This window comes from Vulpes vulpes, chromosome 12 (genome assembly GCF_048418805.1).
Source record: "Vulpes vulpes isolate BD-2025 chromosome 12, VulVul3, whole genome shotgun sequence".
Classification (NCBI taxonomy): Eukaryota; Metazoa; Chordata; class Mammalia; order Carnivora; family Canidae; genus Vulpes; species Vulpes vulpes.
Genome location: NC_132791.1, coordinates 108,040,030 through 108,060,334, shown reverse-complemented (window position 1 = coordinate 108,060,334; position 20,305 = coordinate 108,040,030).

Here is a 20,305-nt window from a genome sequence, read left to right as displayed (position 1 = left end):
GGGGGAGGGAGAGAATCTCAGGCAGGCTCCACACTAAGCTCAGAGACCCATGCAGTGTTCAATCTCACAACCCTGAGATCATGACCTGAGCCTAAACTAACAGTTGGATGCTCAACTGACTGAGCCACCCAGGTGACCTTGTGTTCTGCTGCTTTTTTTTTTTTTTAAATATTTTACTTATTTGTTATTTAGAGAGAGAGCACATGAGCAGGGGGCAGGGCAGAAGGAGAGAGAGAATTTCAAGCAGACTCCTCGCTGAGTGTGGAGTCTGATTTGGAGTTCAGTCTCACAACTCCTGAGATCATGACCTGAGCCAAAATCAAGAGTCCAATGCTCAACCACCCAAGCCACATGGGCAACCCATGTTTCCCTTTTTAATAAAATATATAATCATGTGTTTTCACCTCATAAAACGGTCAACTATGTAACCCTAAATAGACAATATAACAACCATGTATTTTGAGTAGACCAATGAGCCATCTAACATTATAAAACATTGCACAGAAGGCCTCTGCATATTAAGTGTTAAATAGATATCATTAATATTATTATGTATAATTTATTATTTATAATATATAAATATGTTAACCTAATGTTATGCAGTGCAGGTGTTTTGGACATTTGAAAATATATTTCCATAAATAAAATATGTTTGAAGACCATAGTGCAACTGGATTCTTAAAATTGGTTAAATTTTTGCAAAATTGAAATTGATTATTGCTTGCAATATAATTATAATCCCCATACCAATCAAATGTATACTTTTTCCTATTACCATGGATATTCTGAAGATTAAATCATAACAGAATTGTAATAGAGCATCCATATGTGGTTTATAATTTCAACATGGAAAATGAGTCAGTGGGGAAGTGACTCTAGAGTGACAGAATTTTGTAGAGAATGTGAGAAGTAATTAAGACCATAAGAGCAAAATTAATACATTTAAAAATTGTTTCCCTTTAGAGTAATCTCCTGAAATTCCACAGCATGTTTTATTGTTGAGATGTTTATTCAGGAAAATATTTCCAACATTCTATGCTTTGGATATCCATACTCTGGTTTTTGCAATGTTCTTCACGTGCATGTTATTCAGTGAATACATTTTCATCCTAGATATGCATTGTCTCCATAATGGAACCCCTGCCACAAGACACATCAGACTCAGAACATGCATTCTAATATCCTAGAGTCAGTATATTAGAAGTTATCAGAATATATTGCTCAAAAAGAGAAAAAAATAATCAAAATGCCCCTTTTTAGCTTTGCTAGCAACAGCAGGGCACAACAGACTGAAGAAATGATTAGTTACTTATTAAATGAAAACAGTAGTGACAGAGTTTTAAAATACCAAATTAGCCTAATAGAGCTCCTAGTAAAATGGGGGAAGAAAGTGTAAGCTGGGCTACAGACACAGTAGGGAGCCATCTATGAAAGGTGGAAATGACAAAGGTTCTTTTGAACATTGCTTTTACAAGATTTTTAATACTCTTAGGCTTAAACAGTTGCCCTGGCTTGTTCTACCTTTTGTGATCTTCTCCTTGGGCACATTTGCCCATTAGATCAAAGATAGTACCAGGTAAATCAAGGGTCCCAAGTGCAATAAACCAGAAGATGGTCCTTTATCTGTCATATTCCTGGCACACCTGGAAATGTGCCAAATATTGACTTCCAGTAAAGCCATTGGACAGCATCACCTGTTACATCATCATGTTACTAACCCGTTTATACTAGAGAAGTGAAGGACAGTTTTAGGTAGAAGTGATCACATACCCTACTATCTCACATATAACACTAGTCATCATTAATGGTTCACAACTGACAAATTGGGATCAGTAGTTTCCAATATTTGGATAGTATGAGCTAACTGATTTGTGAAGGTACCGTCTACTATGAAATAAGAATTGATATATATGGGATGCTGCCTATGAATTATGGATGGTATTCAACTATAAAAGGAGCTTGTTGAAGAGGTAGTATACACAACCTCCTCTAGAGCTTAGCATCATCACAGACTTGGGGCTAAATATAACATGAAAGTTTAATGCCTCTCATTTTGTCATCCATGATTTCCTTTTTTAGTACTATGAAAAATCAATATCTATGTATTGACATGGAGGTGAGACTGACAAGTCAAGTCTAAAGGAAAACCAGCAGCAGAAGGGTTAAGGAGAGTCAAGTCCATAATTCTCCTGTGTGCTGATTATTCTTCTAAATGCGTGCATCATTTTATGAAGAATTCATCCCCATGTTCTCACATGCCCTGGAAGAGGTCAAACGTCTTTCCAAAGCCTTTCAACTATGTTAGGTGTTCGTTATGGGTCCAGGTTTGGGAAATGAAGGCTGTTTATATCTCAAATTACCTTCTAGTCAAGCTCTTCTCCACAACTAATTGGCATGACCTTGGGTGTATCTGCTCTTGAATATCCTTGACATCCATCTGCTATGAAGATGAATTAGTTATTTAGGTAGCAATCAGCTTTCCTGGTTTAGCCAAAGTGCATCCATTCCTCTTCAGGCCTATTAAGCTGGGGAATGAACTTTCAAGCTAATGCACAATGCAATCACTACCACATTGGAGATGCCAGACACCTAAATATTTTGTATTCACTAATGAAAAACTTCTTTCTAAAACAAAAGGGTTAGAAGGAAGGAGGGAGGAGGGATGGGGGAGAAAAAGTCAATAAAGACCTAGAGATTCAATTAAGAGTTTAGGTATCTGCCAGCTTTTATTAACTCCAACTTTGACTTATAGGGCTGAGGTCAGCAAGTGGTCAGTGTGGAGGCATGTAGGAGGATGAAGGAATTGCCTCAGGGTCTTGGATATAGGGAGCACCAAGTCTCTTAAATGAGTAACAAGAGACAGCTAGCCCTAATGACAGGAAAAAATCACCAGGGAAAGGGTATATTTCTCTGCAACCCTCTAGCCAGCATGAGGGAATCTCAACTGCTACATGGCATGTCAGGATTACCATTAAAATCTGTACAGTGGACTCTTCCCTTTCCCCATTTGAATGTGTACTCAATCCTTAAAAGAGAGAAAACATTTGTTATTCATGCCTGATTCAAAATATGACATAATCTGAGATATTTGGAATTTATATGTAGTAACAAGTATGGAATACTATCAAAATATTTTTTGAATGTGATCTTAATTCACTAGAAGTGGAAAAATGTTTTAAGAAAATACTAAGTCCTGTAATTTGTCCACTTGCATTGACATACCTTATTCTAGAATGTCCACAGAGAAACATCCTTGGGCAAATGTCATAGTAGATGTCTTAAAGCTAAAGAAATGGAGGCTCAGTGGGATGGCTATCTTACTGGAAGTGATCCAGCTATTGTCAGTTCACATCCAAATCTTCTGATTTTACAGTGTACGTACCTCTGTTACTACACACCGTGCATGAAACAAATGTTTATTGAGCACCTAATATGTGGCAGTGTTCTTGATATATCAAGAGGATACGACAGTGGCCAAAACAGACATTCCTGAAAGTTTCTCATGTGCTATTTTTCTTCATGACACCTGAGGATAATAGATTGGTGGCACTTTTTGGTTGGCTTGCTTGCTTCCTATGTCTAGATTGCTTGATAACTCTATCACATTATGCTTAAGAGAATCAGGTTGATTTGGTTTCATCCAATTATTTATTTTCCAATGCCTATTTGTGTTAGGGACTAGACCAGGCACTGCTGATGCATAAATAAAACAATAAGAGTTGAAAAGAGGACACCTTGAGGTACCTGGGTGACTCAGTTGGTTAAGCATCTGCCTTTGGCTCAGGTCATGATCTAAGGGTCCTGAGATTGAGCCCTCCTCCCTCTCCCTGTGTTCTCTCCTTCTCAAATAAATAAATAAAATCTTAAAAAAAGAGGATGTCTTATAGAGATTTTAAAAAAAACTTGTTTTTTCTTTTTAAAAAAACAAGTATTCTGATTTAACTTGATGGATTGAACAAGTGTTTACCACACTGTTTTATACATTACTATTTTGAAACAAAGGAGCTTTAGAAAGCATAAGGTCACAATGACAGAGTAAGATAGAAAACAATGGAAGACAGACGATGGAATTATTTGTTTTTTTTTAAATCTTTTTTTTAAATTTTTTAATTTATGATAATCACAGAGAGAGAGAGAGAGAGAGAGAGAGAGGCAGAGACACAGGCAGAGGGAGAAGCAGGCTCCATGCACTGGGAGCCCGACGTGGGATTCGATCCCGGGTTTCCAGGATCACGCCCTGGGCCAAAGGCAGGCGCTAAACCGCCGCGCCACCCAGGGATCCCACGATGGAATTATTTGTATGCAGACAAAAAACAGCTATATAAGAGAAAATGGACGTATCTTACAGAGGGAAGCCAAAAGCTCAGTGCCTCAGTGGTAGAGTGATGGTAGTGGGCAGGGAAATCTGTGTTTCAGAACCCTGGAAACATGCAAGTTGAAGGATGAAGCAGATTAGAGGACAGAATGCCTGGTGAGACAGTGACAGGAGGATTGGGTGAAAATCTGTAAAAGATGCATTTTATTCCTAGATCCCATCTTCCACTTCACACTACAGATAACACTACCTTCCTACATTCTGTAGAATGGTATGTTACTCTCTAGAAGAGTTAAATTGCAGAGATTTTTGTTTGAGGGACACTGAACATAGCTATGATGAAGGGAAATAATAAAATCATGTGAATTAATTAACAGTCTCCCTGAGAACTTCCTTCTACATGGCCAATTCCTTTCTTAGACTTCAGTGGGCAGCTTCTGACATGACACCCAATGTCCCCCCTTTCATGTATTTAAATCCTTGTCTCCCTCCCTCCCTGGTGTGTGAGCTGGGCCTGGAGACTTGGTTCTAATGGAACATGTCAAAGTAATAGGACATCATCTCCATAATTAAATAACAAAATCTATGACCTCCATCTTGCTGGCCCTCTTGCTGGCACTTTCTTGACTTCTTAGTTGTGCAGTCTGATAAAGCAAATTCTATGAGGAGGTCGACTTAGAAAAAAGCTAAGGGAGGCTTCCATGTAACAGCCCATGTTGCTAATGACTGTGTGAGTGAGCAACACTGTTTCTAAACAGAGCCTTCATGGTAGAGCAAAAACATTGATAGTAAGCTTGTCAGTTGACCAGACCAATCCTGGTATTTTCAGGATCGAGGCATTTATTGGAATATGAGATTTTGAGGGCTAAGACTACAAGAGTTCTGGCAAAATTGGAATGTTTGCTTACCCTGCTCACAGGACATCCAGAGTCAAAAGTTCCAGCTAAGTTGTACATAGATTCTTGACCATAGAAACTGTGAGAAAATAAATGTTGTTATTTTAAGCCACAAATTTGGGGGCTAATTTGTTACACAGCAAGATACTAAACTAGACTCCCAGAACACTGACAGCCAGTTATGTCAGCATAGTAGGATATCTGATGAGTTCTCTCTGGTAAAATGATGACTGAAAAAAAAAAAAGGGATTTATCATTATTTAGAGTCAGGGTTTCCTTAAGAAAATTCTAAGATCCCTGCCCAAGCATTCCACGATGAAGTCTACCTCCTGTCAAGACCTGCCTGTGCATACAGAGCTTCCTAAAGACATTTTAACATTTCACTTTTAAGAGAATTGACACCCAAGATTAAAATGAAACTTTAAAGAAAACTTCTAACATAAAGGTCAGAAAGCAAAAGAAATGCACAGAAAAAAAGAAATTGGATGAAAGAGTATAGAAAGCAAAAGAAAACTCCGCTAGAATCACTAATGCACTCATGAATACTCTCAAAAATGTGAAAGAAGAGAGTACAGTCATAAAAATCAGAACAAATGCCATAAAAGGAGCATTAATAGAATAAATAATCTTAAAAATGGGGAATATGAAAGATATTAAATCTTCACAGAGAATTACAAGATAAAGGCAGCTTCCTCAGAACAGTGAATAAGAAGGCAGAGTTGAAGTTATAAAAGAGGAAAAAGAATTAAATTAAAGCATCAATCTAAGATTAATAGGAATTGAAGAAAACCAGAGAATTGAGGAAGCAAAAGAAAATTATCCAATAATTTTTAAAAATCCACCTTTGAAGAGGCTACCAACTACCCAGAATAATAAATTAAAAAAAAAACACATCATGAAAAAAAACTATAAAAGAAAAACCTATGTCAAAAAATGTTAGTATACTAGGTATAAAAATAGTAACCTTCAAATAATTGGAGAGATATACAATAGATCAAGAATCAGAATAGCATTTGACTTCTCAATAGCATCACTAGATTATAGAACACAGTGGAGCAGTATTTTAGTCACTCTCAGGGAAATTATTGCTAGCTAGAATTCTGTGTCCAGAAAACACTTGCCAGTGCTTTGTGGGGCAGGAAATGCAGGTGGTAAAATGCAGACGACTGATGAAGGCAGTTTGAGTGTAAAGTGTAGGTAACATCTGTGTAGGGTTGAGAAAGGGGTATGCATTTGTAGGAGGTTAGTTTTACTCAACAATATTTTGAGAACCCCTCCCATATGAGGCCCAGAATAAGATTGCACTTTCTGACCTCCCCCCTTGAATTAAGACATGGCCACATGGCTTATTTGGCCATAAAATTTAAAAGGAAGTGAGGTGTCATTCCTAGGGGGATACATTTAGAACTGATAGATTCCTCTACTCTTTGCCTGTGATGTTAAACCCCAGATCCTTGAGTTAAAATGGGGTGCCTCTGTCATCTTCAGTCTCTGGAAGACTAGGATAAGAGAGCTTTGGGGCCATTAACAATGGACATGTAGAGTGGGGCAGAAGTAAATCTTGTGCAAACCACAAGAAGTTTTTGAGCTTTTTAAATTATTATTACTTAAAAAAATTTAGGGAGAAGGGGTGGGGAGGGGCAGAAGGAATAGAATAGAGAGAGAATCCCAGGCAGCCCCATGCCCAGCACGGAGCCCAGTGTGGGCCTTCACCTTATGACCCTGATATTATGACCCAAGCCGAGATCAAGACTTAGATGCATAACTGACTAAGCCACCCAGGTGCCCTTTGAGCTATTTTAAAAGCATAATTTAGCTATCCTGATGAATGTGGTGCATCGTCTGTGTGTTTGTGTTTAATTTGGGATATATTTTTGTATCTTTATATGATATAAACAAAGCAACTTAAGAGGCAGAATATTATGCTGAGTGAAATAAGTCAATCGGAGAAGGACAAACAGTGTATGTTCTCATTCATTTGGGGAATATGAATAATAGTGAAAGGGAATATAAAGGAAGGGAAAAGAAATGTTGGGAAATATCAGGAAGGGAGACAGAACATAAAGACTCCTAACTCGGGGAAACGAACTAGGGGTGGTGGAAGGGGAGGAGGGCGGGTGTTGGAGGGGAATGGGTGACGGGCACTGAGGTGGACACTTGACGGGATGAGCACTGGGTGTTTTTCTGTATGTTGGTAAATTGAACACCAATAAAAATTAATTAAAAATAAATAAATAAATAAATAAATAAATAAATAAATAAATAAAATAAAAAAATATATATATAAAAAAAAGAGGCAGAATATCCCAGGTAGGAAAGAAAAAACAAACAAAAAAGGATAGAGATAACGAAGAAAGAATGAAGAAACACAGACTTTTGGAGAATGAACCTTCAACAGGAGGAAATTTTACTCATCCTCTGCAATAGAAGAGAATGATCTAAAATGGAATACAAATACTCATACAATCAATACAAGGACAGGAATTTTTTCAGATAGCCTTTCTTTTCTTCTCTGATAAGTGAAAAATGAGATTATTCATTGTGCCTTGTTAAAATTACTGGTGGGGCAGGAGGAAATGGTGGAATGATAATTATCAGTTAGGTTCAGTCAGGAAAGCAAAAGTTGCTTTATCCATTCAAATAATGGATAATTTTACTCCAGGGAATTAGTGGTTTACACAAATATTGGAAATGCTGAGAGAATGAATGTCAGGTAGCCAACATGAAATTCAGTCATGGATTTTCTGCTACAAAACAAATAATTTCTAAGAGCTATCATGGAAACTGCTAGAATTCTCAGACGCATTTAAAAAGACCTGACCAAATTTCTTGGTATGCATTTATAAAGTGAATGGGTCTGAAATTGCTACAAATCCTATATCTAACTGTGCATCTTGCTTCATCTGACTCCAGGGAATAAAGCTTTCTCTTTCCCCTCTTTTCCCCCCATGGGAAGGCCTCTCACTGGTAGATATGGAGTGGCCAGACCACAGAGGGGAAGGGGTTCTGGAAAATGTAATTTTCTGTTGCAAGTTAGGGGACCTCCATGAAGAGGGCAGTGATGATAACATATTGATTACAGGACAACTCAGCATGGCAAGTATTTTGATCGTGTGTTATTTGTGACAGCCTCCCACATTTTGAAGGCCCTTTCCACATTTGATAGTCTCTCATAGTGTAAATCCTGCTTTAGCAGAGCTTCCCCGCTCCCCGCCTGGCCCCAAAACTCTATCTCCCAGATCCCTTGCCATTAGGGTCTAGATATATGTTTAGGTATTGAAGTCAGATGTACTATGAAAGACTGATTGGGAACAGAGTTATGCCAAGAGAAGCAGGACACAGGGCATCCAGTTTTCCACACAGATTATAGTAAGAGCAGCAGTTCTGAGCTCAGCTGACATCATATATTTCTGATTTGAAAGCTCCCTGACCCTGAAAGAGGTAGGAGCTCCCTTAATGGGCTAGGTCCATGACGTAGCTCTGGGAGTTATTCCCGGACCCATAGCCTAGAATCTGTTCTTCAGCGCATTGCAGATGATTCCATGAACTATTTCTATTCTTGGCAACACCTTATTTACTTAGGCAGTGTTTCTGTTGTCTTTAATGAAGAACACTGGACAATTCTGTATGATTGGAGATTTTGATGAAGGATTGGACAGGCTGCTTCTGGGATGGAGGAAGGAGAGGATTAAGATGCTCTAAAGAGATAGCCAGTTAAACACCTAATGTTGTGTTGAGTTGTTCTATTGACAATGACCCATTACATGTTATTTTTCTCTAGCTGCTAGTTATAAAGTGCAGAAGATGAATGTTTGGATTAACCCAGATTTTCCTGATTTTACTTTTGACAGAATTGAAGAAATGAATAGTTCATCCTTAGTCTCCAGCAAAGGAGAGGAAAGGGGAATTGGACCATGTTCATTGAGGTCCATGCACAGTAATAGTCTCTGGAGATGATGTTTTCTCTTTCAAACTCTCTCCTTTGCTTGAGAACTAAAAGCCACTCCACAGAATATAATTCTTTACATCAATGATAAACTAACTCTCATAAGACAAATGCAGTCCTTTACATATATAAATATCATGATATTTAATGTGGCACAAGTTCCTTTGTTCCTTACCTGTTTAATGCTTTGTAATCTATTTTGAAAGATTTCTAGTAATCTATCAAAAATCCTTGATCATCCTCGCCAGGCAACATCAGTGAAAGTGTGTATCATTGTTTAGAAAGTTGCTAACAGAAAATGCAGTTGGACTACTAAGTTAAAAAAAAAACCCAGGAGCTAATGTCCACAAAGGAGGGCAAGCAAACAAAAATTAATCATATCATGTGATCCCTCCCTTGTTGTGTTTGAACTTGAATGTATTCAGGAAGAGGTTTAAAAAGACAAAATGGGTGACTCAGTTGGTTAAAAATCTGCCTTCAGCTGAGGTCATGATGCCAGGGTCCTGGGATGGAGTCCCACATTGGGCTCCTTGCTCAGCAGGTAGCCTGCTTCTCCCTCTACCTTGGCCTGCTCCTTCCCCTGCTTGTGCTCTCTCTCTCACTCTCTCTCTCTGTGTCAAATAAATAAAATCTTTAAAAGAAATTTAAAAACTAAAAAAGAAAATGTGGAAGTTAAAGGACTATTTCTAAAATATTATTTTGCACATTCATTCCCATGTCCCCATTTGTAATTCCTCTGGATCTCCAATATTTTCATATTTATAATTACCCTGTTAGATTTCTCTAGTTGATGAGGAAGTAGTGATAAACAAAACAGAAAAGGCTCCTGCCCCAATGAAGCTGGCAGTTTTGTGGAAGAAACTGACATTTAACAAATGAAGAAAGGTATAAAGCATCATAAATTTCCATAAGAGTGCTGAAGGAAAATAAAAATTAGTCCAAGAGAGCACATTACAAGCATTATGCTTCAAAGTTGAGTTAAGAAAAGTCTTTCTGAGAAATTTATAGATTTGCTAAAAACTGAATAATATGTAGTATTCAGCCATTTAAAGAGTGGGTGTACTTCGCTCTAGGTAAGAGAAGCTATATGTGAAAAGTCCTGAAACAAGAAACAATAATATTTCAGTTACTATAGAAAGGCAATAATTTGAAAAAAAAAAAAGTGATACATGTAATCAGTTTTGACATGATTGGAAGCCAGATTCCTGTAATCACTGTAATCACACATATATAAGCACACATACACAGATACGCATGGGAACACATATAGCACAAACATATATGAACACATACATGCATACATACACTCATCCCACACATGCACACTCATCCACATGCACACACACATATGCATACCCTTGTGGTTGGCATGTTATGATTTCTCAAAGCTTTCTTTTGCTGATGAATTTGGATGGCCAGACTTTTAAATCTATATTTCAGACCCAAGTATAGTTACTTAAAAAAAATAATGAACCAATTAAAGATAGTCTATGCTGAACTCTGAATCCAACTAAACTAGATTTGCTGACAATTCATTTCGAATGCGCTGTTTTCTTTGGTGGCCACCTGGTGGTTAAGCCTCCATGTTTCTGTTGTCTTGGCATGAATGGTCTGTAGGCTTGTATGGCTTCATTTCAAATCTTCCTGGCCTTGGATTAACCTTCTTTCCTGGGCCTCAGGTTTTTTAAATGGGCAATGTTACCTCAAATGACTAAAAAGGATTTGAGAGCTTTCTAAGCCCTGCTTAAGAAAGTACATTCTGAATACACTTCAAATCTGCAGCCATGAATTTATTTGTCAGAGAAAGTGCATTGGGCTTTCAGTGCATAAACAGGAGAAATAAAACACCCAAATTTGACACAGAAGAAAAGGTGAAACCCGGAGGATCCATTATCAGATTACCGGTGCCTGTTTAAACAAACAAGGAGGCCTGTGGCATCTGCTGGTGAATTATAATTGATGACAAAGGAAAATAAAAATCACGTCAAGTGTTATTTCCAAAGCCGAGCCAGTGTGAGAGGAGTTGGTGGCGTATTGAAGAAAAGAGCAAAAAATAAAATAAATGGCTCAACTTAAAGAAGTGGGTAGAGGTGAACTGTCCATTTTATTTATGTCTTTGAAGAATGGTGGTAGAAATGCTAATTTTGCCATTTTGAGATTTACTTAAAGCTGAAATCAATGGAGCAAAAGCAGAAACCCACAAGGCCAGCCAGCCTTATGGTTTGGATAATGCCCATTGTGTGCTTCATTAACTGTGTGTCTCATTCATCATCTGTTCCTGTCCCCTGAGAGTTTCCCAGGAGCAGGGCTAGAGGCTTCCCATGATGTGTGCGGGAGAATTGGAACATGCTGTTCTGGGGGTTCAGCCTCATTCAGGGGTTTCCAAGTCTATAAAATGCAACATGTCTTCCTCATCATGGATAAGAAGATGCCTTTAGGATCATGAAGCTGCATCAATCCATAAGCACATATACATGCTTTGTCATAATTTTCCAGTGTAGATGGAGAGGAAGGACCTTGCAGAAAGAGGCCATGGTCAGGAAAACTCATTAAGACCTCAAAGCCTTGGAAATAATATGAAACAGAAATATAAAAGGAAATTCATATATAATAAGGTACTGATATAATGTAAAGTCAAAAAATAAAAATATAACAAAACAAAAAGCATTGTATTACACGAGTGCTCAGGTTTAATGACATTAGTGTCCTGAAATGAGGTGCTTGCTTCTATACATTTAAGCAGTGTACAAGCAATAGCTCCAAGTGCAAATGAATACAGGTATATTGTAGGTGATTAAGTTCTCTAAGCAGCATTGCTATCAACAATAGAAAATTCCAGAATGGTGAATAATTTGTTTTGAAACTTCAGAACAAAACTAATGGCAGTATTTCTTTGATTTACATAATAGTTGCATTCCAGGGAAATTCAATATATATTAAAACTGTGCATAGAATACTTTTTTGTTTTTATGTAGAACTGGATTAGATTCCAATTTCAGATAATTATGAGTAGTTTTCTTTCTTACACACCATAATTATAAACCTCCGTGATGGAAATATGAATACGTAAGCACCATCGTATTTCCATTTTTAGCCAGGACTTGTGCCTTGATCTCAGTAGTCTTGTATTGAAATTCCTACTCAAATATGTTTACTTGAAGATCTAAAAGCCATCTCAGACTTAACATGTAAAGTTCCTCTTCCTCCTTCATTTTTCTGTATCTTGGTAAATGTCACCCCTATGGTTCTGGGTACTTAGGTCAAAACTTTGGATTCCTTGATTCCATTTGTTCTTTATATATATATATATATATATATGTATATATATAATAAATTTATTTTTTTGGTGTTCAATTTACCAACATACAGAATAACACCCAGTGCTCATCCCGTCAAGTGCCCTCCTCAGTGCCCGTCACCCATTCACCCCCACCCCCACCCTCCTCCCCTTCCACCACCCCTAGTTCGTTTCCCAGAGTCAGGAGTCTTTATGTTCTGTCTCCCTTTCTGATATTTCCCACACATTTCTTCTCCCTTCCCTTATATTCCCTTTCACTATTATTTATATTCCCCAAATGAATGAGAACATACACTGTTTGTCCTTCTCCGATTGACTTACTGCACTCAGCATAATGCCCTCCAGTTCCATCCACGTCGAAGCAAATGGTGGGTATTTGTCGTTTCTAATGGCTGAGTAATATTCCATTGTATACATAAACCACATCTTCTTTATCCATCATCTTTTGATGGACACCGAGGCTCCTTCCACAGTTTGGCTATTGTGGCCACTGCTGCTATAAACACCGGGGTGCAGGTGTCCCGGGGTTTCATTGCATCTGAATGTTTGGGGTAAATCCCCAACAGTGCAATTGCTGGGTCATAGGGCAGGTCTATTTTTAACTCTTTGAGGAACCTCCACACAGTTTTCCAGAGTGGCTGCACCAGTTCACATTCCCACCAACAGTGTAAGAGGGTTCCCTTTTCTCTGCATCCTCTCCAACATTTGTGGTTTCCTGCCTTGTTAATGTTCCCCATTCTCACTGGTGTGAGGTGGTATCTCATTGTGGTTTTGATTTGTATTTCCCTGATGGCAAGTGATGCAGAGCATTTTCTCATGTGCATGTTGGCCATGTCTATGTCTTCCTCTGTGAGATTTCTCTTCATTTATTCTTAATGCCCTACATCCAATCCACCAGGAAATCATGTAGGTCCTATTTCCCAAACCACCCAGAATCCAAAAATTTGTCTACCACGGTTACCACCCTGCTCTAAGATGCCAACAGAATTCACACCATTATCTCAACACCCATAACGTATCCTCTTTCCTCCCTGTCCCTGTAGTGTGCACAACACAACAGCCAGTGAGCAGTCCTTCAAACTGGAGTCTGAGCTCATCTTTGTTTCTTCAAAGCTCCTCAACATCCTCTTTGGCTCTCATTTCACTCAGAGTCCGAGTCTAAGCTCTTATCATCCAAAATTTTTCCTGCCTTCTCCTGCACCTGTCTCACCCAACCTTCCAATCTTTACTCTTGTGATGCGCCATGCACCTCCGCCTCCTGGATGCTCCTCAGACAGCAAGTGTGCTCTCACCACTGGGCTCTGCACCTGCTCTCCACTCTGCCTGAACCACTCTTGTGCCAGGAATCTATCTGCAGGCCTCACTCCCTCTCCCCTGTCGGCTTTCTTCTTTCCATTGATAACTTCTCATTGTGTCTTGCAAGGTTGAGGAGGAAGGACAAGTCAGGTGCCAGGAGTAAATGACAGAGAAACAACGGGGAACACAATTTGGCTGTGATTCAGGGAATAGATAAATAATTTGGGAAGTGTTACCATGAGAGAGATTTTGGCTGAGGAGGAGCTTTAGACTCTCAAGTGATGGAAGTTGCAGAAGCTTTTTGAGCAGGCAGTGAAATAATTCAAACCGGTTTGTCTGGTTGAATAGAGTGGGATAGATCACAGGGAAGAGAGGGAGATGTTGAACAGCTAAGCCACAGTGGTATTGCACTTACAAAATAATAAGGCACTAATATGGAGAACTTATCGTTGAGTGGGAGATGTTATCCATAGAAAGATTCACCATAAAATGTGTCAACCGGATTGATTTGGAAGGTAAGTGATATTTGCTCAGATGACACTTTCTCAGTGAGGCTTTCTCCAAACACGACATTTATTCATTCAGCATATATTATTTTACATTGTTATATTATGCTATGTTATATTACATTATATATTAACAATTCCTTCACATCCTATCCGCTTTCTCTGCTATATTTTATTCCATTGCATTTGCTGCAAACTGCAATACCGAGTCAACAAACCTATCTTTTAAGGGCTAGGTAACAAATATTTGAGGTATGCAGGCCAGATAGTCTCTGTTGCAACCTTTCAGTTCAGCTCAGCCACTGTAACATGAAATCAGCCATAAATGATATTTAGACAAATGGGTGTGGCAATGCATGAGTAAAACTTTATTTTCAAAAACAGGTAATAGGCCAAATTTGTTGAAGGTGACCCCTGCTCTGTATAATACTTTGTTTTTTCTTTCCTTGTTTTTATTTCATCTCTAATTCCTTCTAAGATGTAAGGACCATGACAACAGATATTTGTGTTAGTTTCATTCCTTACTACATCACTAGCCTTTAACTATTGTGGGCAGCTAGCTAGCATAAGGTATACTATTTACATGATTCCAATCATGTGATATTAGAGGAGACCTAAAGAAGATGAAATGTTCCTCACCCCTTCACTATCCGTAATTTAATAGTTCTAAATATTTACCAAACTATATATGCAAATCCCTTACTTAAAACAAATAAATATTGGCTTTCAGTGAACTGGTATGGAGTAACCTAGGGAAGGATCGTATATTCATATTTTCTTAAGGATTAGAAATGCAAATTGGGAGTGTACCAAAATATGACTCAGGTTATCCACACTCAAAAGAAACCAATGAACAGATTAGAATTCTAATGCTAATTTACATGAGAAGTACATCAGATGGACTTTTATTTTGCACAGATGCATCCCAGACTCTAAAGACAGACCCTGACTGTTTTTTTTTTTTTTTGCTCAGTGTATTGCCTCCCTATAATCAAATCTATATGAAAGGAAAACTCACAATCAGAAAGTTTCACAGTGAACCCAGAGTCAACAACGAAGAAATGTAGTTTGTTGCAAAATTAATTACATCATTATTATAGGTGTGAAAGGAAGCTGAGTTCTTTGGGATCTAGGTCCTCTAAGCCTGTCTTATCTAAACAGCTCTACTTTCTTCTGTCTTGCAGATTGAACTTATGCATAAAATATTACTGGGGGAAAAAAGAGGATTTTTCTACAAAAATGCAACTCACTGACTTTCTTAGTTTTCTGTTTGTACTAACAGTCTCATCAAATTCTGATATTCTGATGAGCATTTTGGAGTTGCACATACTGTCCCCACTGGATTGTGTTGAATAGAGGATGCAGCTGTTTGTTTCTGATTCTTCTCTCTGTGTGATTCTACCATTGAAACAATATCAGGATTGACTTTAAAAAATAGAAGTTAATGTCTTTAATCAGGTTACAGTCAAGTCTTAACCTTGGAAAGAATCAGTCTATTTAAAATGATTTTATATCTCAACTATGACCCATTTATTTCATATTTTAACGTTCAGTGGTTAATATTATCTGCCTATTTCCAAATCTTCATTGTTCTCCCAGTTATTGTCCACAAGACTTTCATCTCACCTCCAGCCTATCTCTTAATATAATTTACATTTGAGCTGCACTGAAATCCTCATTCTTGCTCAACAGAAAGACTTTACGTATTGATATCTTTGCATTTTGTTTTTCTTTTCTTGGTATGCATAATGCCCCTGACACCTTAATACTCTTTCTGTAAGTCTGACTGACTGAATGTGAAGCCCCATTTGGCTACTTTCTAGCTGAATGATTATAGGCAATTTACTGAATCTGTCTGTGCCTCAGTGTTTCATCTATAAAATGAGGACAGTAATAATACCAATAATGAAAATAAGAGAATTCATTTCTTGACATACAGTAAGTGCTTAGTAAAATCTATATCTTGATATTCTTGTGCTTCAAGTTTCCCACCAAATGTAAAGCCTTTTCCAGACATAGAAAAGATTATGTTTTGATATTATCATGAATTAGCAACTATGGGATGCATGGGTGGCCCTGTGGTTGATGTCAGCCTTTGGCTCAGGACATGATCCCAGAGTCTTGGGATCGAGTCCTCTATCAGGTTTCTCACAGGGAACCTGCATCTCTCTCAGCCTATGTCTAGAATGGTAGCTCAAGGCTATACCATAGAAACACTAATGTAGAATTGAAGGAAAACAAGGTCAATTTGGGATTAATCATGATCTTCTGAGACTTTTCCAAGTAGTAATACATTAGGGGGGTTTCTTTCCTGCCTGTAAGCAGCCTTTGCCACGGTGAAATCTAAAGGCCAGTAAAATATGTTATTTTATTCAAGTTTTATTTAAATAAATTGGTTAAAGGATGCTGTTCTCTGAGGGGAAATGCATGTGTTAGATCCATGGAAGAAAAAGAATATCGCATGACACAGGAATTCATACAAAATGAACTACAGGCACAACTTTTAGGATTTGAAAAAATAAATAATTATGAGAAGGAAAATATATTCAGCTAGACATTATGCAATCTAGCTGAAGCTGCCTCTCCACTGGGTCAGGGCTTCTGAAGATCAGGCATCAATCCGTCAGGACTTTGCGTCTGTACTCGGATGTGCCTTCCAGGGTTTACATCTGGGGGGAAAAGCTGCTGAGGAGCTAAGGAGAGTAATCTGACTTAGTTCATGTTATTGCAGGTGTTCCTGATCCTCTGACCCTTTTCCAGTCTAGAGTCTGTCAGTGTTTCCAAAGATAATCAAGTATATATTAACTAAATGTTCCCAGCCAGCATATGCAAATTTTAATTTTATAGGAAGCCTAAGGTAAATTGAAAAAGAAATATGTTATGAAGGGGTAATAGCTCTCTGAGCCACCTGTCATAAAATAGCAAAGAAATCAGTGATTCAGTGATGCAGTATAGACTACACTCCAGAGAAATCATCCCTCTGCAGTTCTACAACTAAGAAAACATAGAGATTTAAAGAAAATAGGACGTTTGTTCTTACAAACAAAGCACACAAATTGGCATGTATCCTTCACATGTACCTTTTAATTCCCAAACTGTATCTTTGCTCATATTTCCCTGCACCTGGCATTTCTTCTCTTTTCCCTTTGTCAGCCTCAGATGAAATCTAAATGCCTCTATGATGATTTCCTGTTTACAAATCTAAGATGGTGCTCTAATCTTTGGATTTATATAATTTTATCTAAATTGATATAATGCTGATAGGCTATACCTATTGGAATGGCAAAAAACAATTACTAACCCTTGGAAAATTATTTTCATTTTCACTTGAATTTTTTTTTAATTCTTAGAATTAACACATTATCTTCTATACTTTCTACAATTTTCTTGTTTGAATTTGTATTGACAGTTTATGATTATTAAAATAGCATAAACTTTTCATTGAATATTTGGAAAATGCAAAAAGGGTATGAAGATAATAATTTTAAAATTATTTTTCATAATCTCATAATAAAAATGGAGATAGATGCCTTAAATCTACAAAAATATAAGTAAGTTGGAAATGAAAGGATGGAAAAAGATACTTCATGCAACTGTAACCCAAAGAGAGCAGGCATGGCTATTCTAGTGTCAGACAACACAGACTTTAAGTACAAAATTCTTATTAGAGACAAAAAGAATGAAACATACTGATTAAGAAGTCACTTTATTAAGAGAATATAACTATTATAAACATATATGCACCAACTGACAGAGCCAGAGATACATGAGGCAAACATTGACAGAATTAAAGGCAAGTATACTAAAAATAGAACATATGGATAGATTTATAAAAAGTAAGGAAATTAAATCATTAATAAAAATCTTTCCAGCATTAAAACTGAGGAGCAGATGACTTGACTGTTGAAATCTACTAATCATGACAATTACCAGTCCTTCTCAAATTCTTCAAACAAATAAACAGGAGAAAACACATTTTCACTCATTCTATGAAGTTAGCATTATTCTGATATGAAAGCCAGATAAAGGCATCACCAATAAAGACAATTACAGACTATGCCTCTTCTGAATATACATGCAAAAATCAAGGAAATATTGGCAAACAAATATAAAAACATGTTAACAATATTATATACCATGACCAAATAGGATTTATTCCAAGAATGCAAGGGTAACTCAGAAAAAAAAAATCACTTCATGTAATACAGTACTTGAAAATAATGAAGGAAAAAATGTATAATCATATCAATTAACAAAATGTACTTGGAAATATCTAACACTCTTTCATGATAAAAACACTCAGAAAAGTAAAAATAAAAGGGAACTTCCAAACATGAGAAACTCCTTGCTAACATTATATTTTAAAGATTTTATTTACTCATGAGAGACACAGAAAGAGAGACAGAGACATAGGCAGGAGGAAAAGCAGGCTCCCTGCAGGGAGTCTGATGCAGGACTCACAGGGCCCCAGGATATTGACCTGAGCCAAAGGCAGGTGCTCAACCACCGAGCCACACAGGTACCCCACTAACATTATAGTTACTGGTGAAAGACTGAAAAATTTTTTTCTTAAGATCAGAACAAAGAAGCCAAATTTAGTTAGTGCTTCTCAACACTATACTAAAAGTTCTAGCCAGAGCAATTAGGCAAGAAAAAGAATAAAAGTCATTCAAATTAGGAAGAAGTAAAACTATTTCTATTTGCAGATGACATAATTTTTTATATAGAAAATCCCTTAAATTCCACAAGAAGCTTCTAGCGCTAATAAGCAAAATCTAGTGTACAATATCAACACACTAATATTAGTCCTATTTCTACACACAAGTGATGAACAACCCAATAAGGAAATTAGGAAAACAGTTTCATTTGCAATAGCATCAAAAAGTATAAAATGCCTAGATTTAATTTTTTCACTTCTTTGAAAAACTACAAACATTGTAGAAATTAAAGAAGACATAAGTAATTGGAAAGAAATCATATATTCAGGGAATGGAAAGATTTAAATCTTTTTTTTGAAAGATTTAAATCTTAAGATGCCAATGTTACCCAACATGGTATGCAGAGTCAATGCATATTTCAACAGCCTTTTCTTTCATGGAAATAGAAACACTGATTCTCAATTTCATATGTAATTAAAAGAGACCCCAATTGCCAAAGCAATCTTTTAAAAATGAACAGAATTTATTTTTTTAAATGAACAGAATTTAGATTACATTTCCAATTTTCAAAATGTACTACAAAGTTTCAGTAGTCAAGACAGTGTATAGAAATGGTATAGAATTGAGAGTCCAGAATTAAACTTATATATCAGTGTTTGACTGATGTTCAATAAGGGGACTGGCACTATTTTATAGAGAAAGAATAGTGCCTTCATCAAATGGTGCTGGAACAACTGGATGGTTCTACATGCTAAAGAAAGAACATATACACACACCAAAATATACAAATTTACATGTACATATATACATATCTGTGTATGAACATATACATGTATATAAATATGACATAAAGTGTGTTTATATAACATATGCAAAAAGTAACTTAGATCAACAACTTACATTTAAGAGCCAGTACCATAAAACTCTTAGAAGAAAAATAGGAGTAAATCTTCATGACCTTGGACTTGGTGATGGATTTTTTAGATAGGACACCAAAAGCATTATTAATAAAAGAAAAAAAAATATTTCATCAAGTTGAAGTTTTTTTCATTAAAAGACATTACCAATAAAATGGAAAGACAGTCTACAGAATAGGAGAAATTATTTGCAAACATATATCTGATAGGGTTTAATATATAGAGTATATAAAGAACTACTATGACTCAAAAAAAGACAAATATTTCAATTTAGAAAGAAAGCAAAGGACATAGACATTTCTGCAAAAAGGATATGCACATAGGCAGTAAACATATGAAAGATTCTTGACATCACTAATCATTAGGAAATGTAATTCAAAATTATAAACCTATTATGATGGTGTTATGGGTTGAATTGTGTCCTCTTAAAATTCATGTTAAACCCTAAACCCTTGCACCTCACAATATGACTG